Source organism: Cryptomeria japonica, chromosome 8 (genome assembly GCF_030272615.1).
Source record: "Cryptomeria japonica chromosome 8, Sugi_1.0, whole genome shotgun sequence".
NCBI classification, from domain to species: Eukaryota; Viridiplantae; Streptophyta; class Pinopsida; order Cupressales; family Cupressaceae; genus Cryptomeria; species Cryptomeria japonica.
This window is the reverse complement of record NC_081412.1, coordinates 43,243,390-43,269,250: the sequence shown is the minus strand read 5'-3', so window position 1 is coordinate 43,269,250 and position 25,861 is coordinate 43,243,390.

Sequence of the window (25,861 nt, the reverse complement as noted above, 5' to 3'; positions counted from 1 at the left end):
TTGGAATCATGCAAAAAACAAAAAATTCACTTACTTTTATGTATACAACAGTGATAGAAGTGCAGACACAGTTCTAGTGGGGCCTTCAACGACCTCAAACACTTCTTTTGAGGCCGTTGAGGCTCTTAGGCAACTAAAACTATGTTTATAAATAGCGTACGTGCTACATTGATAACTGCGTACGCGCTGCTAGGCCATAAAATGTTGGCAATCCTAATGGTATTCTCGGCTGATAAGTAGTACGTATGCACTACTAAGCCTAAAAATGTTATCCCAGGGTATCGAATAATGGGAATAATACCCCATATTCACTTATGAGTAATAAGTACCGTGTATGCGCTACTAAGCCTTAAAAAAGTTATGGAAGGGGTATGGAGGAAGGGAAAGGGAGAGAGGGAGAGAAGAGGGGGGGAAGGGAGAGAGAGGGAGAGGAGAGGGGAGAGGGAGAGAGAGAGAGAGGGAGAGGGAGAGGAGAGGGGAGAGGAGAGGGGAGAGGGAGAGAGAGGGAGAGAGGGAGAGAACATGGGGGGAAGGGAGAGGTAGAGGGAGGGGGAGAGGGAGAGAAGAGGGGGGAGGGAAGGGAGAGAGAGAGAGAGAGAGAGAGAGAGAGAGAGAGAGAGAGAGAGAGAGAGAGAGAGAGAGAGAGAGAGGGGAGAGGAGACAGAGAGAGAGGAGAGGGGAGAGGGAGAGAGAGGGAGAGGAGAGGGGAGAGGGAGAGAGGGAGAGAGGGAGAGAACATGGGGGGAAGGGAGAGGTAGAGGGAGGGAGAGAGGGAGAGAAGAGGGGGGAGGGAAGGGAGAGAGAGGGAGACAGAGAGGTAGAGAGAGAGAGAGGTAGAGAGAGGGAGAGGGAGAGGGAGAGGGAGGGAGAGAGAGAGAGAGAGAGAGAGAGAGAGAGAGAGAGAGAGAGAGAGAGAGAGAGAAGATGGGGGTGGGAGAGGAAAAGAGAGGGAGAGGAGAGGAGAGAGGGAGAGAGAGGGAGAGCAGAGGGGAGAGGGAGAGAGAGGGAGAGGAGAGGGGAGAGGGAGATAGGGAGAGAACAGGGGGAGGGAAGGTAGAGAGAGGGAGAGAGGGAAGGAGGGAGAGGGAGAGAGAGAGAGAGAGAGAGAGAGAGAGAGAGGGGGGAGAGAGAGAGGGAGAGGGGGAGGGAGAGAGAGAGAGAGAGAGAGAGAGAGAGAGAGAGAGAGAGAGAGAGAGAGAGAGAGAGAGAAGGGAGAGGTAGAGGGAGAGATGAGGGGGGAGGGAAGGTAGAGAGAGAGAGACAAAGACAGAGACAGAGACAAAGAGAGGGGGGATGGGAGGGGGAGAGGGAGAGAGAGGGAGAGAGGGAGAGGAGAGGGGAGAGGGAGAGAGAGGGAGAGAGGGAGACATAGAGGGAGGGAGAGAATACATGATAAAAATCAAAGAGGAAGTTGTAGATAAGAAATAAATTCACTTACTTCTATAGAAGTGTAGACACAATTGCAGTGGGGTATGGAGGGAGAGAAGAAGAGAAAGAGGGATGGGGTATGGAGGAAGGGAGAAGGGGAGAGAGAGAGTGAGTGAGAGAGAGAGAGACCTTATATGCATTTGAGAGGGAGAGATGATACACTTACATGTGTATATATATGTTTAATATATTATATGTATATAAACATATTATATATACAATGTCATATTATACACATATTATATATTACATATATTATATGAATATACACATATTATACATAGTATATCATATTATACAATAGCGGGTATGTATTGTTTATAGTAAATATAGCACGTACACGTTGTTTAAAGGGAAACAAGTGTGTATGTGCTTCTTACACTATAAATACCCCGTACGCGCTATTTAAACCATAAGAACCCCGTACGCGCTTTTGACTTTTTAGGCTTGGAAATAGGCCTGGATGACAAAGCTATAGATTGGAAGTTTGATTTCCCTCCATTTCTCTCATTTTTTATGTGTTTTATTTTATCAACTTGGTTTATCGACTTTGTCATCATCAGGTTTACACTTCATAAAGTGGGTATTTCTAAAATTGCCACCATATTTTCACCCATCTTCTGAGCTTTCTAACCATATAATTTTTTTTCAATTTGAACAACATTAACATATTATTATTGAATTTCTTTTACTAGTGTCTCCATAGTTCTCACAGACATAGGTGCACCATTTTTTGAATAACTTTTGATATACGTATCCAAATTTAAAAAACTTTATATATTATTGTAGTGCACTTGATTCTTTACAATTTAAACAAAAATAATTTGTATTTTCGATTTTTTTAGTGCAACTTATGCTTCGCGCACGAACAAGTACCAAATTTTCAGAATGTGCTCAATTGGAAAAATCATAAAAACATAAATACTCAACAAAAAATTACAAAAAAATACACATCTTCTAGTGCTCACTTGCAACTATCTTTCTGCCAAAGGATTTGTCAAAATACTAAATCTAACTATGACTTTTTTGATGCGCACATCAGACACTATGTTATGTTTTTCAAAAAAAAAATGGGGTCAGTTTTTCGTGTGTGAAGGATTTGGCCCTCTTAATCTTATCCAATTTTGAAATTTTTTAGTAGTTTGGAAACTAGATTCAGAGTACTACAATATTTGTTCTTTGATTATCTTCATATCTTGAGTGGATGACTTTCAAATTTTGCCTCTAAGTTCAGGTTCACTTGATTTTAGAAAAAAAGTGTCCACTTATACCCCCCTTTTTGACCACCATCTTTGTGCACTTACCCATACTTGATCAAATTAAAAATAAGATACATATTATTGTTCTACACTAGATTCTATACAATTTAAAAAAAATAAGTTTTCATTTTCGATTATTTTGATGCAAGTTATGCCCAGCACACGAACAAGTAGCAAATTTTCAGGATGCAGTCACTTCACAAAATCATTAAAAGAAAAATACTCAACGAAAAATTACAAAAAAATAGACAACTTATAGATCTCAATATTACCTATCATCCTACCAAAGGGTTTTGCAAAATACTAAATCTAATTATATATTTTGTGCAACGCACGAAAATAGCTATGTTATGTTTTTCAGAAAAAAATCAGGAACAATTTTTCGTGCGAGAGAGGTTTGACCCTCTTAATCTTATCCAATTTTAAAAAACTTTAGTATTTTAGAAACTAGATTCAAAGTATTACGATTCTTATTCTTTTCTCAACTCCTAGTTTTGAGTGCATGACCTTCGAATATCTCTTTGAAGTTCAGGTTTACCTGTTTTCAGAAGAAGAAAAAAAGTGGCCACTTATACCCCCCTTTTTGTTCACCATCTTGGTGCACTTACCCAGATCTTTGTTTTGGCAAGGGGTGGAAGAGAAGAAGCGGATCTCCTTTATGGCCTAGGATAAGATCTGTAAGCCCAAGTCGACAGGGGGTATTGGGATTAAGAATATTAAGGATCAGAGCAAGGTGTTGGGGGCCAAATTAGTATGGAGAATGTTTAGATCTCCTCATCTCAAGAGGGATCAAATCCTTTACCATAAATATCTCTGAGGCAAGAAACATACGAGCCTCTTCAGGGACTCCTCCCCTCCGAGAGGCTTGCGTATTTGGAACTTTATGCTCGATTGTAGGAAAATCATCTTAGATAAATTATCATGGAATCTGGGCAAGGGTGATAAAGCCCTTTTTTGGTTTGACTCCTAGGGAGGTTTCTCATTCCTTCAACAAAAAGATAATCTGGAAACATCCAGAGTAGTGTTAGATTTCATTTGGGGTAGGTATGTTAAGGATTACATCACGCCTACTAAGGGAGACCTATCCAAGGGATGGTCTTGGAGATCCCTTGATCAAGTGGACATCCCTGCAAGGGAGAAATTGTTGCTTCAAGACATCCTTAAAGAGAGGATGGTCACTTTCAACTTTGGGTCAGATACTCTTGTCTGGGATGGGTCAAAATCAGGAGAATACACCTCAAAAGATGTTTATAATCTCCTCCTGAGTCAACAACTCTCCTCTTCCACTTCTATCCCTTCGGTCCTGTGTTGGGATAAGATGTGTTTACCAAAGGCGAGATTGTTCTCATGGTTTTCTCTCCAGAATAATATTTTAACATCAGATAGATTCGGAAAGATGGGCTATGAAGGCCCTAGCAGATGTCCTTTATGTGAAGAGGCTAAAGAAGATAAAGACCACATCCTTCTTAATTGTAATTATGCCTCAAAGTGCTGGCTATGGTTGTGCAACAAATTAGGGTGGTACTCATCCTTTACCAATACCATCATTGGGATGTTTCAGGCATTACCAACCCTTTTCAAGAACTCTCTATATGGAGGGCTCTGGAACCTGGCCCCTTCATTGGTTATCTAGAAACTCTGGAAGGAATGCAATAGAAGAGTCTTTAAGGAGGAGAAGATGGAGTGGACCCTTCTGGTGAATAAAATAGAAGCCTCGATTGTGGAGACTCTGAATAGTAGAACTTCTAAATTTCCTAGTAATCTCTTAGAGATGAGCTACTAGGATGAGAAGATGAGGGGGCGATGGTTTTGTTTGAAGATCCCTCCCTTTGTTGGAGATAGAAAATCTAACAAACAGGAGCTGAGAAAGGCTTGCAAGTGGAGAGCCCCAAAAGGGGGTTGGGCCAAGATAAACTTTGATAGAGCCTCCCGTGGGAACCCAGGTCCTGCAGGTATTGGATATTGTCTACATTATGAAGGTGGGAGGGAACTAGCTAGGCTAGCCAAACCTATAGCATTTGAATCCAATAACAAAGCTAAAATCTTATCCCTAATTGAAGGTCTCCTTCTTTGTCAAAATAATGGTATTCGTAAACTGGCCATTGAAGGAGACTTGGTCATTATTATCAATGGCCTTAGAAAAGGTTCTTTGCCTGCTTGGAAGTTGATTGCACTCTTGTCTAGAGCTCTTGGTCTCCTTAGAGATTTCAAGAAAATGACCTTCAACCATATGTATAGAGAGGGAAACTCTAGGGTAGATGAATTAGCTAATGCATGAGCTGATGGGTAGTTCATTAGTTAGGAGGGAGTCCTCCTCCTCTGTTTTATCTAATGGGTTGGTTATCCTAGGCTTCTAGTTGTGTTTAGCTTGGCTTGGGGTTCCCCCAAGGTCTTTTTCTTTTTATGAATTGTGGCCTTCCCCTTCTGCTGAAGAAGGTTAGTCTCTGCTACCCTTGGGGGATAATCCTAGATCAAAGATGGAAGTATGTGTTCCTAACATCGCTTTAAGTTGGGGTAGTTTAGCGAGCCTCTCTCAAAGCTCTCAAAATATATTTATGGATCTCTGGTCTTTTTCGTGGAGAGCTTATTTTTCATATATTTTCTTTAGATCTCCTCTTCAAGCCTCATAAGTTTTTATGTCTATTGGTATACATATGCATATATATATATATATATATATATGCATGGATGTATATGTATTAATATTCATATATATATATATATATATTGTACACCAATAGGAATAAGAGATTATGGCCCTTTAAGAGTTAGAATTATCTATTAATTTATTTTATATTCTATATGTATTTTATAGTAATGATTTAGACCATATTTATCTATGGCTTTTAGCCATATTTTAGAGGTAGGCGATATCTTTTCGAGACATCTTCTATCAGCAATACCCCTCGATTAGTGCCAACTTGGCGGCATACTTGTGGTGTTGATGTGACTTCCCTTACCGCGATAGCCAGCAATTTCTAAGTAGCCCGTTCATGTAGAGGTGGGGGTATTTATTACCTTGATCCCGGAGAGTGTTTCAATTGCATCTTGGCCCTTTGATCTCTATCATCCTTTAGTGTCTATCGTCTCTCTTAGGAAAGATGAGTTGTATTTCACAGAGCCTTTTAATTCTAGCTCTATTTAAGTAATGACTTGCTTGGGCTCTGGGTTGTCTAATATTCTTGTAGCTCCTATGGATACTCCACTAAGATTAATAGGGCTCAAGCGGCAAATGGCTTTTGTAGGAGAAATTAAGGAGGAGAGATTGAAAGGAATCTTGGTCTTTCTAAACCCCTTGGTCATTAGGGTGATCATGAAAATCCTCGGGGATGATTATATTATGAATGAGGACCGCACCAAAGCTAATTCAGACATTGTCGCAATGTTCTTGGTAGTGGCCATGCATTTTGAGAATGATAGGCATGTGGTAATGAGACTTTTTAAAAAGGTCTTCAAGAAGGAACTTCTTGGAGAATTGGACCATGTGGTGGTTAATATTGATGAGGAGCTCACTGCTCTGAAGCCTCATGACTATGATATTCTCATTTGGATGAACAAATGGGTGCCTAGATACCCAATTCTATCAATTGAGGATCTGATAGCCTTTGAAGCCTACAACCCAATTAGGGAAAAGAATCTCTTCTTCCTCAAGTGGCTTTTGCAGGTTAGGAAACTGACGTGCAATAGGTGGTTGGCTAACTATCTAGAAGCAGACAATAGTGAAGTGGTTCCGGATGATATGGAAATCCCCCCATCCACTGTTTCCTCCCTGCTAATTTGTCAGCCAGCCTGGAGAAAAGGATCCATAGGAGTAGGTAAGGAGATGTCGGGCTGGTTAGATGGGTCCGTTATAGTTTCATGCTTCCTGCCTCTTTATGACTTTCAAGTGTTTATAGTTTTTTTTTAGACTTAGATCATACAAATCTTTCTTTACCCTAACTTTAGTATTGTTACTATCCCTTAAGTTGGTTCATCCCTTCCCAGCTCAGACTTAGATTTTTGAAAGTGTTTATGGATTAAGTAAATTATGCTTATCGTCTTTACTTTCTGGTATATTTATTAAACTTGTCATTCCAAGCTTTTGATCAGTTGCTATCTTATTTAATACACACACACACACACACACACACGTGTGTGTGTGTGTGTGTGTGTGTGTATAGAAGTAAATATATATATTTATCTAGATGTACAGAGATATCTTCTTGGTTTCATTTAAGCAGTGTTTGGCCTTTTCTTTCTTTTGGGTGATAATGGATGATTCAGTAAGGAGGTTGTCTCTGACTTCATCTGTAGGTTTCTATGTTGATTATCTGAGCTTCTTTTTGTAATCCGGTTCAAGGTTTTCTCCTCTTTTCTCCTCTCTTGTGCAAGATGTTTGTCTACGTTTTAAAGGTGGAAGTCATCTTGATTTCTCTCTGTAGTAAGCAGGAGAGATATGATCTAACTTTGGAAAGATTTGGTCTTATTTTCCTTTTTCGAATGGCTCTCTATCTCCTAGTATGGTGCTATGAAATTGCTATACTATGATTTTGGCTTCATAAACTCTTAACATTACTTATAGTCTCTAAGGATGTTGTAGATTAATAATGAAGGCTTGGCACCATCAGTTGTGTAGTAATTTTTTGATCTTACATCTCTTGGAGTGATTGATGTAAGACAAATCTGAAGGTTCTATGCAAGTTTGGTCATGATTAGCCTAGCAGGGCCTTCCCCTTGAGGGTTTTGGAGCTTTATTATTCATTCAGGGAGTCTCTTGACATTTTTCTCTCATTTAAGATTTGTAATGTTTTTCCTGGCACTGATCTTGGTCGTAAGATATTTTGTAGATCAAAGGAACATTTTGTAACCTGCTTCCGAGAGACTAGATCTAGGGAATAAAGGGTGATGCAAACATCATTTTTAGGAATGAGCAGTTTTTTCAGAACTTCAAAATTCTAGATCGATATCTATTTGTCATATAGCTCAGCCTTGATGGGATTTCCCCGAGGACTATTTTATCTTGTTCTCATTCTTGTTATGTGTATCATTAGATTCCGATCCTCTAAGGGATCTGGGTGAGGCCGAAGGTTTTCTTCCTCCATTCTTTCCTACCGGTGCCCACACCAAATGGAGTTTGTAATCACTTTCTTTAATTAATAAAATTTCTCAAGCTTCGGCCTTTTACTTAGAGGGAGTGAATCTATATAACATTGGATTTTTACTTTTCAAAACTTAATTAATCATAATAACAATACTTCAAAGCTTAATCATCCACAACACCAACACAAATACAAGATATAGCTACTAGGAACACAAGAAGAACACATGATTTCCATGGAAACCATTGCAAGGGAGAACTACAATAAAATATTTCATTTTATTAGAAACTTCTTACAATCTTCATAGGCACAAATCCACATGAGACACGAATCCCCTTTAGATGATTTGTAGACACCATCTCACTAGAGACACCAATCCACACAATTGAGCACCAACTCAACGAGAGACACCAACCTCCACAAGAATAATGTGATGAGTACTTGATCCTAGTTTTGAATTAGATCTAATTCTCCTTTATAAATTGGCCTTAGACTTTGCCAAAATCTACAGATTAACATATGCTCAATATATCTCTTAATTCTACCCAAAAAATTTCTTCAAATTGGCTTATAATCTTCACCAATTTCTACTTATAGATCTGCAACAATATTCATAATAAGTTTTTTGTAATATCTCTTCACAAATCTACAACAATATCTTTCATAAGTTTTCTACAAAATGACTTTTATATCTACTCTTCCATATTAAATATATTCAATGAATTCTTGTTGAAATAAACACCAAATGATCTTCTTTTTATACATGCTAATGAACTCCTTCATCCAATGATTACATTCCTCCATGTTGCTTGGTCATGACAACATATTTTATTTATGTTTTATTTGCTTGCCCAAAGTGGACACACCACACAAAGGAGTTGACCCATTTTTGTTTTAATTTATTTCTCAAATTTAAAACCTCCAAAACAGGGCACCACAATGAGGGGGGTGACCCTATGATATAGACATTTATTTGCAATTTTTAATTTACTTTAATGAGAGGACCAAGTGTCTAAGGGTCAGCCCTTAGCAAAAATATATTTCATTTTATTTTCATGCACCTCTAATCTTAGTCTTCAAATTCCTTTGACACCAATGGTTCGATAAATTTCTTTTTAAAAGGTGTTCTATATAATGCTGTAATGGAGAAGAATATTCAAAAAAATAAAATGTAACCCATAAAAATATTAAAAAATATTTCTATATCTTAAAAAATATACTTCAAAATAACCCTACCTCATACAAACAACCCCCTCTTTATAGAAGTTTGTATATACAAGTCTAGTAACATAAGAGGTGAATAAGTTACCAACGAAAGGGTTAGTGAATGTAAGGGATCACTTAATATCTTAGAAATTTACCTTTTTAATATAAAATCCTTGGTTCATGGTCTAGGAACCAATCAAAAGGTGCAAAGCTTGATAGAACAAAATACAACATCTAGGACCAAAGGCCCCCAAACTATAAAACAAAGACTAGCCCAAAAAAATAGAAAGCCACATGAATGATGTCAAGGAATAGAAAGGAGTATGCGAAGGAAAATCAAAAGAAGCCAAAAAATGCAACCAAAAGTTAGCCTCCAGTGCACAAAAGAAGCCAAAAGAGGGCAAAAATAACATTGACCACAATGGGTGACAAGGCACAAAAGTATACATTCACTTGAACCAAGGAACTCTACAAATACGAAGTAGATGAATCGCATGGATGAGCTTTGATATCATCCTGCAATAATTTTACTACCTCATAAGGGTAATTCCCCTACCATTTAAGATCAAGAACACCACCATCATCCATTCCAATCCCTTGATTAGAAACCAAATATACCAATTGATTACCATCCCTCTTGATATGGGAGAATCTAATGTTATTAAAGCCTCAAGCAAGGTATTTATTATCCTCCAACAATTAGTCCAACCTTCGATTCCTAGAGGAACTTCCATTCATGATGCTAATAATAATAATCTTGGAGTCACCTTCCATTGAGACGTGCTTCCACCCTATAGCAATCAATAAGTCTTTCTAGAGAACTCTATCTTCAACAATGTTATTGGAGTCTATACCAAAGTCAAATGAAAATATGCAAAGATGTTGACCTTTATGGTCCTTGAACATCCCACCTCCCACAACCCTACCAAGATTGCCCCTCACAGCCCCATCAAAGTTAAGATTAATCCAATAAATTTCAAGGCAATTCCATTTTCTCTTAACCACCTTGGAAATCTGAGTCTTCCCCAAAACCCTTCCTACACAACTGGCTAAGCCTCAACCACCTGTTTGCCCAATAAAATTCATCCTCCAACACTCGCTAGTCATCCTTTCTATGCACCTCCCCAACTTCTGATAATATGTTTTCCACCATGTCTCAGGAGTTCACTCCTCTCTCTTTCTCCTAAAATGTCCTTTATTTGTGTTCTAACTATAGATTCATGTATTTTTGAGTTAGTATATGCATCCCCTTTGATTGTCTCATTTAAGGTTCACTCTAACACACTTGAGTAATGCCCTTATTTATGATCATGCATTTATGATCTTCACAATCTTAGACATACTTGAGGTTATGAAAACACACAGTTGTTTTCATATACTACTAGGCTATCTATTGACATGGAGATCACCAAAGTGGGGGATTGATTGAAGAAAGCCCCTATATAGCCACAACACAGTCTTCTCTCTTTTGCAAGTTCAGAAATAGGTCTCAGTCAATGTTTCAAGACATGAGATCACTCAGGACTGGAAAGCAAAGGTTCTCAAGAAATTGCATAAAAATGTCTTGGACACTGACAACTAGTGCCCAAGTCCTTCAGTCAAGGGCACCTAGCACCAATGACCCCCCTATTTGTGTTGAAACTGAGTGAGAAGACTATTTTAGGGCTCTTGATATTATATATATTCTCCGGGTCTAGTTATTAAGACTATGGTGCCTAGGCATAGTGACCAGCCAGTTTGAGCTCTTCTTTATGCCAAGTGTACACTTCTATATCACTATTCTAGATCTGTACTTTCCTATAGATTATTGTTTATGTGCCCATTTATACACACTTTAGGACCTAGTTAATCTTTCAACCACACATGGTGCAACAAGTACTCTCTCATTGCGGTGTTTCCAAAGATTTTAAGACCATGGAATTGCTTCCACAACACGCCACAAGATTTCAGTCGGATAGTAAGGACACCCAACAACATTTTTATGATACACAAATCAGCATTTCTAAAGCATTGAATTTCAAGGCCCCTACGAAACCCTCATCTTCTCAGCCAATGCTTTACATTTGTTACCAGTGTTGTAACAAGTGAATCGAATGACTGTGCAATGCAGAACTTCCAATAGCGAAGAAAAGATCCCTTCAACGCTTTCTCCAGAAACGGACGGCCAGAGCTTCTTGGTTGATTTGGGACGGAGATTGAAAGACACAAAAAGAGAATATTTATACCTTGTCCCTTTGAATCCATTTTTATAACTTTGGATTTTTTTTTTAACCTTGCTCTTTCAGTTCTCAAGGGAAAGCTCATCGATTCCTTGCTATTTCATCTTGATCTAGGTAGGGTATGCTGTTTTTTTTTCTTTCCTCGTATGTTTTCCTTGTTTTATTTTTAAAGCTTAGGGTTTATGTTGTTTAGGTTCATGGCCTTGAACCCTTTAAGTTTAAGCTTGTAAATTTTAATAGATATTCATCAGTTTTCCCCATGAATCTCTTATATAATTCTTCCCCTTTAATCCTTTCCTATTTTATGTTTTCCTTCTCCCACTTTAGAATCCATAAACGTGATTTTCCTTCTCTCATTCTCATTAATCCTTGTCATAGATTTATACCTTAGATCTACATCTTATCCTTCATTTTTCTCCTTTTTGCTTATTTTAACCATTTCCCTTAGATCTAAATCATATCCTTCATTTTTTATGTTTCTGTAGTCACATAAATCTGTCCATTTTAATTAAATGAATATTTGCTATTTATTTGATTAAAAATTCACTAGCCATCATTAATTCATCTTCAAACATTCTCCTATTAATTAAATAAATTATTCAATTTATTAAACTTAATTCACAATCAATTAAATGAATCAATCTTATTTATTCAATTTAATCCTCTTTTCTCTTTTAAATTAAATAAAACATTTATTTAAATCATTAAATCCACACCCCCCCCCACTTGCATTTTCCTAAAAATGCAACTTGCACTTATTGGTTGAAATAAATGAATTTTATTTTAATAAAAATCCTATTTTCCCTCACCCACCAAACCCACTTTCAATTCTAATCCCCTTCTAGATTCTTCTAACCCCTTCATAATTAGCCTAATCCATCCCCTAAACATTGTCACATTCCTAAGCAACTTGGAGTCACTTCTCAAAGACTCCAAAGTTTTTGAAAAACATTTAAAGCTTGAAGTCTTCAAATGGTTAACCTCTAAAGTCTTCCAAACCATTAATGGCTCTTACATGACCATTTATGGTTAAATCTACTTGCACACATGGTTAGAGACTTTGACCCCTAACTCAACCTTCATCTTTACCATTGGTTATTAATTAACCCTTCCACAAGAGTTTACCCCTTGGATAAAATCTTTATCCAATGGATGACTCTAACCCAACCTTAACCCTACCTCCCAAGTTAACCCTCAAGTCATGTCAAGCATTTAATGCTTCTTCCCTCTCCTCTCAACCCATCTCATGTTGACACTTGTCATCCTGGTATTGGGTTGAAAGCCCTCACATGGATCTCAAACCATTCAATCCTGACCCTTGTTGAGATTACTCAATCTCAACCATCCATTGCTCCATTTTTCCTATAAATAGAACCCATTTCTTCATAATCCAAATCCTGAAAACTTGTATGTGTTTACCTTAGATTCATTTTTAGATAGAGAGCATTTAGCATAATTCACTTTGGTCTAAAATTAATCTTAGTTAGTTACATAATATCTCATTTATTAGCTTGTTCATGTTTGCATTTTCATGAGCATTTACTTCATACTTTTGAATCTCCATAAGACATCCAAAAATAGTCCCAAAAAGCTACTGAGAGCTACACTCATTTGGGAACTTGAAGAGGAGAGGAACAAGGGAGAACTAATGGCGTAGGGAGCATCATGAGTGAAGTCTTAATGTTTATTCATTTTTATCTCTAATATGCTTCTATGCTTAATCTTTCTTGATAATGTTTTTTAATGGTTTAGTTTATGTTGATTTGACTAACCCCCGAGCTAACCGTTTTATGACATTACAGTTTCTATCCATTTTCTAATCATTTTCATTCTCCTACCTATTTGTTTTGTCTCCTCATTTGTGAATCCACTAAAAACATTCTCTATCATGACTCATTAACACCTGGACTACATTCTAGTCATACACAGATCAAGTATTCAATAAGAATCTTAAAAAAATTATTATGTTTTTTCTTTTATTTTACATATTGATCTATAGAAAGACTTAGAAGGAACACTTTTAACACCTATAAACAATTTTGGGAATCTTGGAGCAACAATCCTTCTATGCTAAAGTATCCAAATGTGAGGTTGGATTATCTAAAATTTTATACCATGGTCATGACTTAAGTTCCAAGGGTGTTGAGGTATATTAACAAAATATTTAGGCAATCCTTGATTGGCCTCCATCTACTAATCTAACTCATCTAAAAGGGTTATCTCTATATTATCTCATTATTGTAGGATGTTTGTAAAATATTTCTCTCAATTGGTTGAAACCTTGAATTTGGCAAAGACGACATCTCTGGATGGCATGAAGACGAGCTCAAAAGATTTTTTACAAGGTGAAGGAGGTAATAAGATTATGCCTTGTAATTGCCATTTTTTATTTGAATATGATGCTTCTATATAATGCATTGGAATTATTGTAAGTAAAGAGGGAATACAATAGCTTTCAAGAGTAAAAAAATGATTGGTTTAGAGAATGTATATTGTATTAATGATAAGGAGATATCGATCGCCAGGAATGTACTAGAGAAATTTAGACAATATTTAGTTTGTGGGAAATTCATTGTGAGGACTAATCATAATAGTTTTTATTTCTTCTTGAATAATTTTTTTATGAATGATCACTAATAAAATGGATGAGAAAGATAAAAACTTATGCTTTTTAGATAGACTACATGAATGACAAGAGGAATGCGACAACTGATGCACTTTATAGGAGAAACACTCTATGCTCATTATTCAGTCTACTAATTGATTGGATGGTTTCTATTATTGCTAAGTGTATATGGTGAAAATGGATAAAAATAATAAAAATATTGAAAGGCTAAATGAATTCAACCACCAAGCCCTAGCCTAATAACAACAAAGATCCACCATAACATATGAAGATTACCTAAGACAATGCAAATCAAATGAAATCGGAAAGATTATACCATTACATGTCCAATAGGGTTTTGATCTCCATTCTTCCTATCTCCATTGATCTTGCTTGATATATTTGCTCTCAGATTTTATGTGCACAAGAGCTCAACAAAGAACGGAATGTGGTTGCAAGTAGGATCGTAATATAGTCAAGTCCTTAAGATCAGTGATTAGCATGCATAGAATGATTAGGAATGAATGATTAGAATGCATAGAACGATTAGGAATGAATGATTAGAATGCATAGAACGATTAGGATTTGATAATGAAGAAAGCATCTCCTTATATAGAAGACACTATATGAAATGGAGGGATAAGATTGAGAGGTGTAAAAGGAGGTCGGCTATGATTAGAGGGTAGGTAAAAGAAATAATAAAATAATGAGAAAAGTAGGTAGTGTATGAATTAAGAGATCAATGACATGTGTCATAGGTAGAAAAGGCTAATGAATTAATTAAATAAATAAAGATTTATTTAATTAATAGAAGAAGTAGGATAATTAAATAAATAAAAATATTTATTTAATTTAGGAAAAGGATAATCTAAATAAATAAATGTATTTATTTAAACGAGAAATAAGGCTAGAAGAGGATAAACGAATTAATTAAATAAATAAAGATTTATTTAATTAATAGAAGAATTAAGCTTAGATAATTAAATAAATAAAATATTTATTTAATTAGACATGACAATTTTAGGTGTCTACATTTTGCCCCTCTTTGAGACAATGCGGCTTGTCGCGTTGTTTCAAAGAAGATAATATGAACTGATACAGAGCTGCCCCAAGATGGGAATGATATGCCCCCTCGAGAGATTGGATGAAAAAAAATGTCTGAAAAGATCGCAGACAATCTCTCGATAAGAAAGAGAGGCTAGAATGGACTGACTGGATAAAGTGACAAAGTCATAGGATAACGAAGACTGACTCGGGAAATGAATGCGAGGGCTAGGGGTAGTCTATAAGATAGACCACGGGGGAAAATACATCCTCATTGTCATCTATACATCCACGAGAGCAGAGTGCAGAGCGAAAATAGAGCAACAACAGTCAGCAGCGATGGCCTTTGTTCACAGTTTCGATCGCGTTCGCCGATTCCAGAGGCCAGCAGAGGTAGGAGAGCCAGTAAGTACCACAAAACCTCCTTGTACATTGATGCATTTATTGTCATTAATGCATGTCGAATAGGGTAATAAATGCCCTTAGACTAGGGTCCAAAAAGTGTCAAAAAAATGTCCAGGCGCATCTGTGCAGAGCATAGGCATGTCTGTGTCAAGAAGGCGCGTCTGTGTTTTTCAAGCGCGTCTATGCAGTCTTTGAGCGCGTTTATGTCATGTAAGCGTGTTTGCATTGAAAAATGCAAGTTTGGTCTTCTAGGTCAAATCGACAGTTCTGTGATAAACACATGTTGTCGATTGGATAAGCTGCTGAGAGGATACACTCAAGCAGGTCCTCTAGGAAGACTAGGATAGATCAAGGCACTTTGTGATGAACAACGAGTACCAAGATAGAGTACTTTGTGATGAACAGGGAGTATTGAAATATGAGCAGCACTTTGTGATGAACAGGGAGTGCGAATGTGAGTAACACTTTGTGATGAACAGGGAGTGTCACACACGTAGTACTTTGTGATGAACAGTGAGTACCACTAGGATAAATAGCAACACTTTGTGATGAACAGTGAGTGTCACTATAATTGACATGATTGAGTTGTTTGACTGCAGGAGTATTTGCCGATGCTAGAGTCACGGGAGAGATTCCCGTCGACGCAGAGGCTGCGACCTGAGTTGTCGCTCGAGGACAGAGCTGCTATCGAGGAGATGGGTTTGAGACATGTGTTGTATGTGCCTGAGTTTCAGGCAAACATGGGTTTGCTAACTGCGCTGGCTGAGAGATGGCACTCTGAGACGTGCACGTTTCATCTGTCGATGGGTGAGATGACAGTCACCCTAGAGGATGTATATAGGATTATGCGGATACCGATTGATGGGGAGTTGATTCCGTACAATCGAGATGGAGACAGGGATGCCCTTAGACATACTTAAGGTTATGAAAACACACAGTTGTTTTCATATACTACTGGGCTATCTATTGACATGGAGATCACCAAAGTGGGGGATTGATTGAAGAAAGCCCCTATATAGCCACAACACAGTCTTCTCTCTTTTGCAAGTTCAGAAATAGGTCTCAGTCAATGTTTCAAGACATGAGATCACTCAGGACTGGAAAGCAAAGGTTCTCAAGAAATTGCATAAAAATGTCTTGGACACTGACAACTAGTGCCCAAGTCCTTCGATCAAGGGCACCTAGCACCAATGACCCCCCTATTTGTGTTGAAACTGAGTGAGAAGACTATTTTAGGGCTCTTGATATTATATATATTCTTCGGGTCTAGTTATTAAGACTATGGTGCCTAGGCATAGTGACCAGCCAGTTTGAGCTCTTCTTTATGCCAAGTGTACACTTCTATATCACTATTCTAGATCTATACTTTCCTATAGATTATTGTTTATGTGCCCATTTATACACACTTGTAAAGCGGAAAAATCAAACCCTAGTCGTTCTCCCCTCCCCAACTCCAAGGAGAGAGAAGGGAGAGTCACTAGGGTTGATGGTTTTCACTTAGGAGAGACTTTACATTCAAAAGAGGGGTTGAAACCCACAAGATCCAATCCCACGCAATGCAAGATTGGATTCTATATGAGTTTCAAGGGTTGTGATAGCAAGGATACCCTCTTTTGTAAAGAATGTGGATAGATTGATTAAGCTAGGAATGCATAGAAAGTGAGAAAGATTCGCTTATAAACTGAGTTAGGGATATAGGATGAAGTTGCGGACCTGGAATTAGCAGTAAAATGTCGAGACGGCGCTGTCCTGCAAATTTGAGCAAAAGTTGACAGGACGATGGCGCCCGGCGTGCACACGGTCCTTCGAAAAATCCGCGAAATGAAGGGGGATCTGTTCGTCTCTGCACAAGGATTCCAGATCTTCAATTTCAGCCACGTACCTGCAACCTACACACAGAAAAGCGAAGACGATTGGGGGGTTAGGGATGAGGGGTTTGCCTTTAGGTCAAACCCCAGTTTTGGAATTAACCAAGAAATGAGAAATTGCTGTAAATGTAAATGTTTGTAATGTAAAACAAGTACTAGTACCTTGTTGTAAGAATGTTTGTATTCTTACATGCGAAGGTGTAGATGTTGTTGTATGTTGTATGTTGTATGTGATATGTGATTTCCTCTTCAATGGTTGAATCCTTGTCTTGAATGCAACACTTAGCCTTGAATGGAGACTTAGAATGATCAATTGCTTGAAGGAAATCCTTGAATGCTTGAATGCTTGAATGTTTGAATATCATTTCCGCGTCTTGTACACATCTATCTTTCCTTCTTTTTCATCTACCCAAAATGGGAGAGGAAAATGTAGTTTATATACTTGTCAATTAGGGCTGATAGACTGATTTTTCCGACCTTGGGCCGACCAGGAAGTGTTATTTTCCAATTTGCAAACTTAAAGACCCGAAGCCCCATAGCAGACTGGGCCCAAAATAGGGCCAGGGACCAGGGCGCTGGGCGCCATGGTCCTGGGGGACCAGGGCGCTGGGCGCCCTAGTCCTGAAGGACCAGGGTGCTGGGCGCTCTGGTCCCACCTCCCGGGATAACAGGGTGCTGGAAAAATGCAGTTTTTGATGTTGTGGACAAGTTTCAGGGTCTCCATTCAGGTTCCGTGTTGCATCGCCATCGTGAAGACCCAAATGCAGTCAAAATTGCAAGTGTCACAATTTTAGGACACTACATTTAGCCCCCACTTTAGCGGGAGTATAAGCGTACGCTCATACTTCCGGTAAAGTACAAGGAAACAACATTGAAAAACTTTCACCACGTCAAGGAGGCAAGATACACCGAGCCCCCAGTGGACTAAGGATCTTACGACTTCGATTGACAAAGTAAAAGGGAAGATCACGAGGGAGAACCATGACTATCAGTAGTAAGGTTCCCTCACTATGAGTCATGCAAGAAAGATATCAAAAATTTTCAAGGCAAAGCTAAATTTGTCAAGAAATTTTTAAGTATCTTGAAAAGATATGAACGGGATGTATGCCCCCCTACGTTAAAGCGATCGCACACGCCTCACCGGGGGTGATTGCTTTAAGGTAGTGATACATATAAGAAATGAGAAAGGAGCACGTTATCACAAGGATTTAGCCCCCAAGTGTGAGATAAACCCAAGGAAAATAGACACAAAACACAAAACACAAGGTGACTTCGCTTTCCTCGGGGTCAGTATGCTGTATGATAATTCATGTATATCATATGTATGTATGCATAATTGTTCTTCATTCCCCAATCAAGGAAGGTCACCTAGAAGAAGGGAACACATGTGTCTTTTGAGTCAACATGAGAGAGACCAAAAGAGATCTCAATGTTTTGCATCGTCCTCAAGTAGACAACACTAAGGACAACAAATAGAAGAATGAGAATAACACATAGAAGAAGTAACAAAAGAGAGGAGGAGAGAATCTGCTATGCTAATGAACTAGTCTAGCACGTCATCTACCCCCCGATCTTGCTGATCAATGTTTCAGGAAGGTAGGAAACACGCTAGAGGAGGAACATCCAACACAGCAGATGGAGCTATCACAAGATCCAAACAAGGACTATGTTCATGTTCCAAGCCACGTTGTTCTTGTCTAGGAGCTAGGATAAGTGTGATGGAAGGTTCTTTAGGGTTTTCTTGCTGCTCTACAAAGTTAATAACATTCGGAGCCATAGACACAAGACCAGCAGATGAGAGAGAGGAATCATTAGCCTCAATCGCATTAGAGGTATGAGAAGGTAATGGATCAGTAAAAATCTGAAGATTTTGGTTAGGAGGAGCTACAGATGTGTTGCCTTTATCATTCACTCCAGAAACAGAGATAGTATTATTATTATCAATCAAATCTTGAATTTTACCCTTTAAAGCAAAACATTTTTCAGTATCATGCCCAGGTTGACGATGAAATTGACAAAAAGATTTGTTATCAAAATAGGGTGAATTAATCTTTGCAGGATCTATTTGCCTTATAGGAGGAAGAGTAAGCACATTTTGTTCCAATAACTTATTCATAATACTATGCAATGATTCATTCAAAGGAGTAAACTTTCTTTCTTTCTTAAAAAACTTAGAAATAGGAGGCACACCTGATGCTGCATTCACATTGTTGTTGATGATGTTTTCATTGAATTTAATGGACTCTCTGTTCGGTTTAAACTTCCCAAATGGTTGTTGAATACTATCACCCTTATCACTCAGAGCCATAGGATGTGATTGTTCCATTTGACTCACAGTCAGTTGATAATGGTGAAGAGTTGCGCACAACTGATGGAAAGAAGTAAACTCAGAAAACAGAAGTTTATCTCGAATATCTTTTTGTAAATTAGAAATGAAGATTCTTTGAATATCATTGTCAGGCACTGGAAAAGCAATTTGAGCATACAAATGCTTATATCTACCAATGAAATCAGTCACTTTTTGTTTAACACCTTGTTTACAATGCATTAAATCAATCAAAGTAACTTTAGGACTTATATTGTTTTGAAATTGTTGAATGAAAGAATTTGCAAGTTGTTCGAAAGAAGAAATAGAATAGGAAGGCAACGAGCAATACCATTGTAGGGCTTTGTCTCTTAATGTTCTAGTAAACAGTTTTGCAAGCAACCTTTGGTCATAAGCAAAATCAGTACATATTGTTTGAAAGGTCTTAACATGTGTTAGAGGATCACCCTTACCATTATAAAGCTCCAAATGCAGAATTTCAACATGTTTAGGGGGAATAGCTCGGACAATGTCAAGAGAAAGTGGGCTCGCAACATCAAATGTGGGCACACTAAACTTAGATTGATTCATAGAGGCAATTTGTTGCTGTAAAGAAGAGACAGTTTGTGCAAGATTGTTAATGGTCGCTTCAGTCGAAGAGTTCATATTAGATGTGTTAGATTGAGATGGAGGTGTTATGTTATTGAAAGAAGGTAAAGAGTAAGGTGGTGGGACTCTATGATAGTTAGTCATAGGAGATGATTGGACAGGAGGAACACTACAAGGAGGAATGGAGAACGAATTGCCCCCTTGTGTCATGTTCATTTGTGGTGATATAATAGGAACACTTATTGAAGGAATGAATGAAGAAGTCAGATTGAATGAAGGAAGAGGGTTGATTGAAGAAGAGGGATTGCCCCCATAACTAGTGATCATAGGAGGAATGTCTTGTATTGAAGTAGTCATTATGTTTGATGTAAAAGTAGGTATACTAGCAATAGAAGTCGTCAAAGGAATAGAATGATTAACTTGAGTAGGAGGTTGTGTATAACCCAAAGTTTCAGCACAACTCTTCATAGGCATCACATTTGAATCCACAATGTGTGCAATACCACGCAAAATATCAATTCCATTCTTATCACTTTGAAGCATACGTTTTAGACCCTCAATTAAAGGAAGAGCTTGACTATCAGGGTATTCTTGAGACATCCATTGTCGAAAATCATCAAATTGGTTATCCAATTTTGAAAGTTGTTTTATAGAAACCTCATGGGGAGCTTCTTCATCATTAAGAGGATTAGAGGAATTACCCATGTCCTCATTAAAAAGTCCATTCAAATTAGGTTCCATCTCCTCGGTAATTACACCTTGGAAAGACTTAATTCTAAGGCTTCGTCTAACGGGAATAGTGTAAGTAGGACTAATTGTTGTAAAACTCATGCACTAGAGAGAGGGAGAGATTTTGAATTTTAGAGGTAGCAAATTTCAATAAAACCAGCCAATCTCCTAGATTTAAGCTGTTAAATGCAATCAGGACAATCTCCCGAAATTTCGGAAAAAATGTCCGGGACCGTGGCGAATGGAGTGCACACAGTCCTCGCAACTTTTTTCAAAATTTTCAGGGATGAAAGTTATGATGATTTTAAAGCTAATCTGAAAAAATTGAGTGATTTTACGATCTGTAGATAGGCCAAATTAAAGTTGCAATCTCAAAATTGAACCCTACCAAGATTGTTGAAAAATGCAAAATTTGAATTTTGAAAAAGAGAGGGAAACTGAAATTTTGAATTTTATGATTTTAGAGGGAATACTGAAAGCAATGCAGGCTTTGAAAATTAAAAATTGACTCAATTTCATGCAAAATTCGAATTTGAAAGTGGAAATCAAAGTTGTTGCAATTAAACACTTAATTTCAAAAGTCACAAACTGCAAAAATTTGAATAAAGCACTGAAATTTCGAATGAATGCTAACACACTTTTCAGATTTAGGACTGTAAGAAACACAATTTTGACACAAATTTCAATTTCAACAATTTTTGAATGATTAGAAGCCTCAATCCAAGCAATCGCTAGACCAACTTTGACTGTAATTTTGAAAGTGTTAAAATTGATAAAATCAGCCAAAATTCTGGATTTTAGCAGAAAAATACAGTAAGATCTAGCTCCCGAAATTTCGGAAAAAATGTTGGGGACGATGGCGCTCGGGGTGCACACGGTCCTCGTAACTTTTTTCCAAATTTTTAGGGATGAAAGATATTGTGATTTTATTGCGGAATCCAAAGTTACAGCCGATTTGGAGGTGTTTTGATTAGTGAAATTATCAGTCAAAGGTTGAATCAAGAAGGTCTTAAAAATTAGGGTTTTGACATTTAACCACTTAATTTTTAGAATTAAAGTAGAAATATGAATTGACAATTTGCAATAGAAGGGTAGATCTGAAACAAACATTAACAATTAAACATTTCACAAGCTTAATTACTTAAAAGAAAATTTTAGGGTTTTTATGCAATTAACCTCTAAAATTTTGCAAAAGGTCAAACATGGAAATGTAATCAAGGCATCCAATTTTCAGATCTAACCATGACTAATCAGAAAGGATGTTCATGTTGGGTTCACCAAAATGGAAAGCGGAAAAATCGAACCCTAGTCGTTCTCCCCTCCCCAACTCCAAGGAGAGAGAAGGGAGAGTCACTAGGGTTGATGGTTTTCACTTAGGAGAGACTTTACATTCAAAAGAGGGGTTGAAACCCACAAGATCCAATCCCACACAATGCAAGATTGGATTCTATATGAGTTTCAAGGGTTGTGATAGCACGGATACCCTCTTTTGTAAAGAATGTGGATAGAATGATTAAGCTAGGAATGCATAGAAAGTGAGAAAGATTTGCTTATAAACTGAGTTAGGGATATAGGATGAAGCTGCGGACCTGGAATTAGCAGTAAAATGTCGAGACGACACTGTCCTGCAAATTTGAGCAAAAGTTGACGGGACGATGGCGCCCGGCAGGCACACGGTCCTTCGAAAAATTCGTGAAACAAAGGGGGATCTGTTCGTCTCTGCACAAGGATTCCAGATCTTCAATTTTAGTCACGTACCTGCAACCTACACACAGAAAAAGCGAAGACGATTGGGGGGTTAGGGATGAGGGGTTTGCCTTTAAGTCAAACCCCGGTTTTGGAATTAACCAAGAAATGAGAAATTGCTGTAAATGTAAATGTTTGTAATGTAAAACAAGTACTAGTACCTTGTTGTAAGTGTAAAGCGGAAAATCGCGATCGAACCCTAGTTGCTCTCCCCTCTTCCAACTCCAAGGAGAGAGAAGGGAGATTCACTAGGGTTGATGGTTTTCACTTAGGGGAGAGACTTTACATTCAAAAGAGGGGTTGAAACCCACAAGATCCAATCCCACGCAATGCAAGATTGGATGCTAAATGAGTTTCAAGGGTTAAGAAAGCAAGGCTACCCTCTTTTGTAAAGAATGTGCGTAGAAGAATTGAGCTAGGAATGCATAGAAAGTGATAAAGATTCGCTTATAAACTGAGATAGGGATACAGTATGAAGCTGCGGACCTGGAATTAGCAGTAAAATGTCGATACGGCACTGTCCTGCAAATTTGAGCAAAAGTTGTCAGGACGATGGCGCCCGAGCGCCACGGTCCTCCGAAAAATCCGCGAAACGAAGGGGGATCTGTTCGTCTCTGCACAAGGATTCCAGATCTTCAATTTCAGCCGCGTACCTGCAACCTACACACAGAAAAGCGAAGACGATTGGGGGGTTAGGGATTAGGGGTTTGCCTTTAGGTCAAACCCCGGTTTTGGAATTAACCAAGAAATGAGCAAGTGTTGTAAATGTAAATATATGTAAAACAAGTACTAATACCTTGTTCTAAGGATGTTTGTATCCTTATGTGCGAAGGTATAGATGTTGTATGTTGTTGTAATATGTAGTATGTGATCTCCTCTTCAATGGTTGAATCCTTGTCTTGAATGCAACACTTGGCCTTGAATGGAGACTTAGAAGGAATGCTTGAATGCTTGAATGCTTGAATGCTTGAATCTTGCTTTCGCCTTTTTTCCATCTACTTTCCATCCATCCAAATGAGAGAGGAAAATTTAGTTTATATACTTGTCATTTAGGGCTAATAGACTGATTTTCCCGACCTTAGGCCGACCAGGAAATGATAATTTCCAAATTGCAAACAAAAAGACCCGAGACCCCTTAGGAGACCGGGCCCAAAATAGGACCCAGGGACCAGGGCGCTGGGCGCCTTGGTCCTGAAGGACCAGGGCGCTGGGCGCTCTGGTCCCACCTCCCGGGACAGCATGGTGCAAAGGAGGTTCAGGCCAGGGTGCAAGAAAATGCAGTTTTCAGTGTCGTGAGCAAGTTTCGGGGTCTCCATTCAGGTTCCGTGTTGCATCGCCATCGTGAAGACCGAAATGCAGTCGAAATTGCAAGTGTCGCAATTTTAGGACGCTACATTTAGCCCCCACTTTAGCGGGAGTATGTATGCTCATACTTCCAGTAAAGTACAAGGAAACAACATTGAAAGAATTTCACCACGTCAAGGAGGCAAGATACACCAAGCCCCCAGTGGACTAAGGATCTTACGACTTCGATTGACCATGTAAAAGGGAAGATCACGAGGGAGAACCATGACTGTCAGTAGTAAGGTTCCCTCACTATGAGTCATGCAAGAAAGATATCAAAAATTTTCAAGGCAAGGCTAAATTTGCCAAGAAATTTTCAAGTATCTTGAAAAGATATGGACGGGATCTATGCCCCCCTACGTTAAAGCGATCGCACACGTCTCACCGGGGGTGATTGTTTTAACGTAGTGATACACATAAGAAATGAGAAGGGAAAGGAGCACGTTATCACAAAGATTTAGCCCCCAAGTGTGAGATAAACCCAAGGGCACGAGGTGACTTCGCTTTCCTCGGGGTCAGTATGCTGTATGATAGTTCATGTATATATATCATATGTATGTATGCATAATTGTTCTTCATTCCCCAATCAAGGAAGGTCACCTAGAAGAAGGGAACACATGTGTCTTTTGAGTCAACATGAGAGAGACCAAAAGAGATCTCAATGCTTTGCATCGTCCTCAAGTAGACAACACTAAGGACAACAAATAGAAGAATGAGAATAACATATAGAGGAAGTAACACAAGAGAGGAGGAGAGAATCTGCTATGGTAATGTAACTAGTCTAGCACGTCATCTACCCCCTGATCTTGCTGATCAATGTTTCGGGAAGGCAAGGAACACGCTAGAGGAGGAACATCCAACACAGCAGATGGAGCTATCACAAGATCCAAACAAGGGCTATGTTCATGTTCCAAGCCACGTTGTTCTTGTCTAGGAGCTAGGATAAGTGCTTTAGAAAATTCATTAGATAAATGGTTATCAATATCAACAAGTTCATATTCACTATCAGAAGCAAGAGGAGTAACATTTTCATTATGGATAACATTTTCATCTATATCATCATCAAGATTTATAAAAATAGGATCTTTAACTCGCACAGGATCAAGACCATCATGCATCTTATGTTTAGGAGATTTAGGCTCAATGTCCGACTGAGGAGAAAATGGAATAATGCTTGTTGAAGGTGTTTTTGGAGATTGCAAAGTTTGAGAAGCAGCCACTTGAGCTCTAAGACAACGCTTTCGTCGGCGTTCACATGCAGAACGATTTCATCTAGTCTTAGTAGGAAGTTGAGAAGATTGAGGAGGAGGAATGTTCTCATCCCTATCACTTGGGTGTTTAGGTTGTGGTCTCTTAGGCTGGATAATAGGAGAAGAAGAAGGTCTCTTCTCTCTACAGAAGGAAGGAGGAGGGACTGCTCCATATAAAGGAGGAATATTTGGTTTAGGAAGGAGACCAAGTCCATCATGACTAGGAGGTATAGGTCTACTTTTAGGAAGTTTATTAGGCATAGACATAGTCACATCCATAGGGATGGGTTGAGAATCTTCTTGAGAAAAGACATTAGTTTTATCTTTCAAAGGAAGAACTTCCTTCTCAAGAATGATAGGAATATCAAGTTTAGGTGTTCTAGGTTCACTTAGAGATAGGATCATATCTGTTTTCCACTTTTGATAAGATTTAAAAAGATGATCACTTCGCGGAGGAAGAGATTGGAATTGTTTAGGCCAAAAGTAATCAATAGGAATGCTAGAAGTTCTTTCAGCTGGTTTAAAGAGACTATGATTGACAGTAACAACTTCACCATTATGGGGAAATTTCAAACACTTGTGAACAGGAGAAGCAATAGCTTTCATGGAAGACAACCAAGGATAGCCAAGCTTCACACGAAATTGTTCGGAAGATGGAATAATAGCAAAGTTCACATCAAGGGATTTGTTATGGACCTCAATAGGCAATGTAATAGAACCAATTGCAGGAGAAGAAAATGCATCAAATAGTTTCACAATCACATCT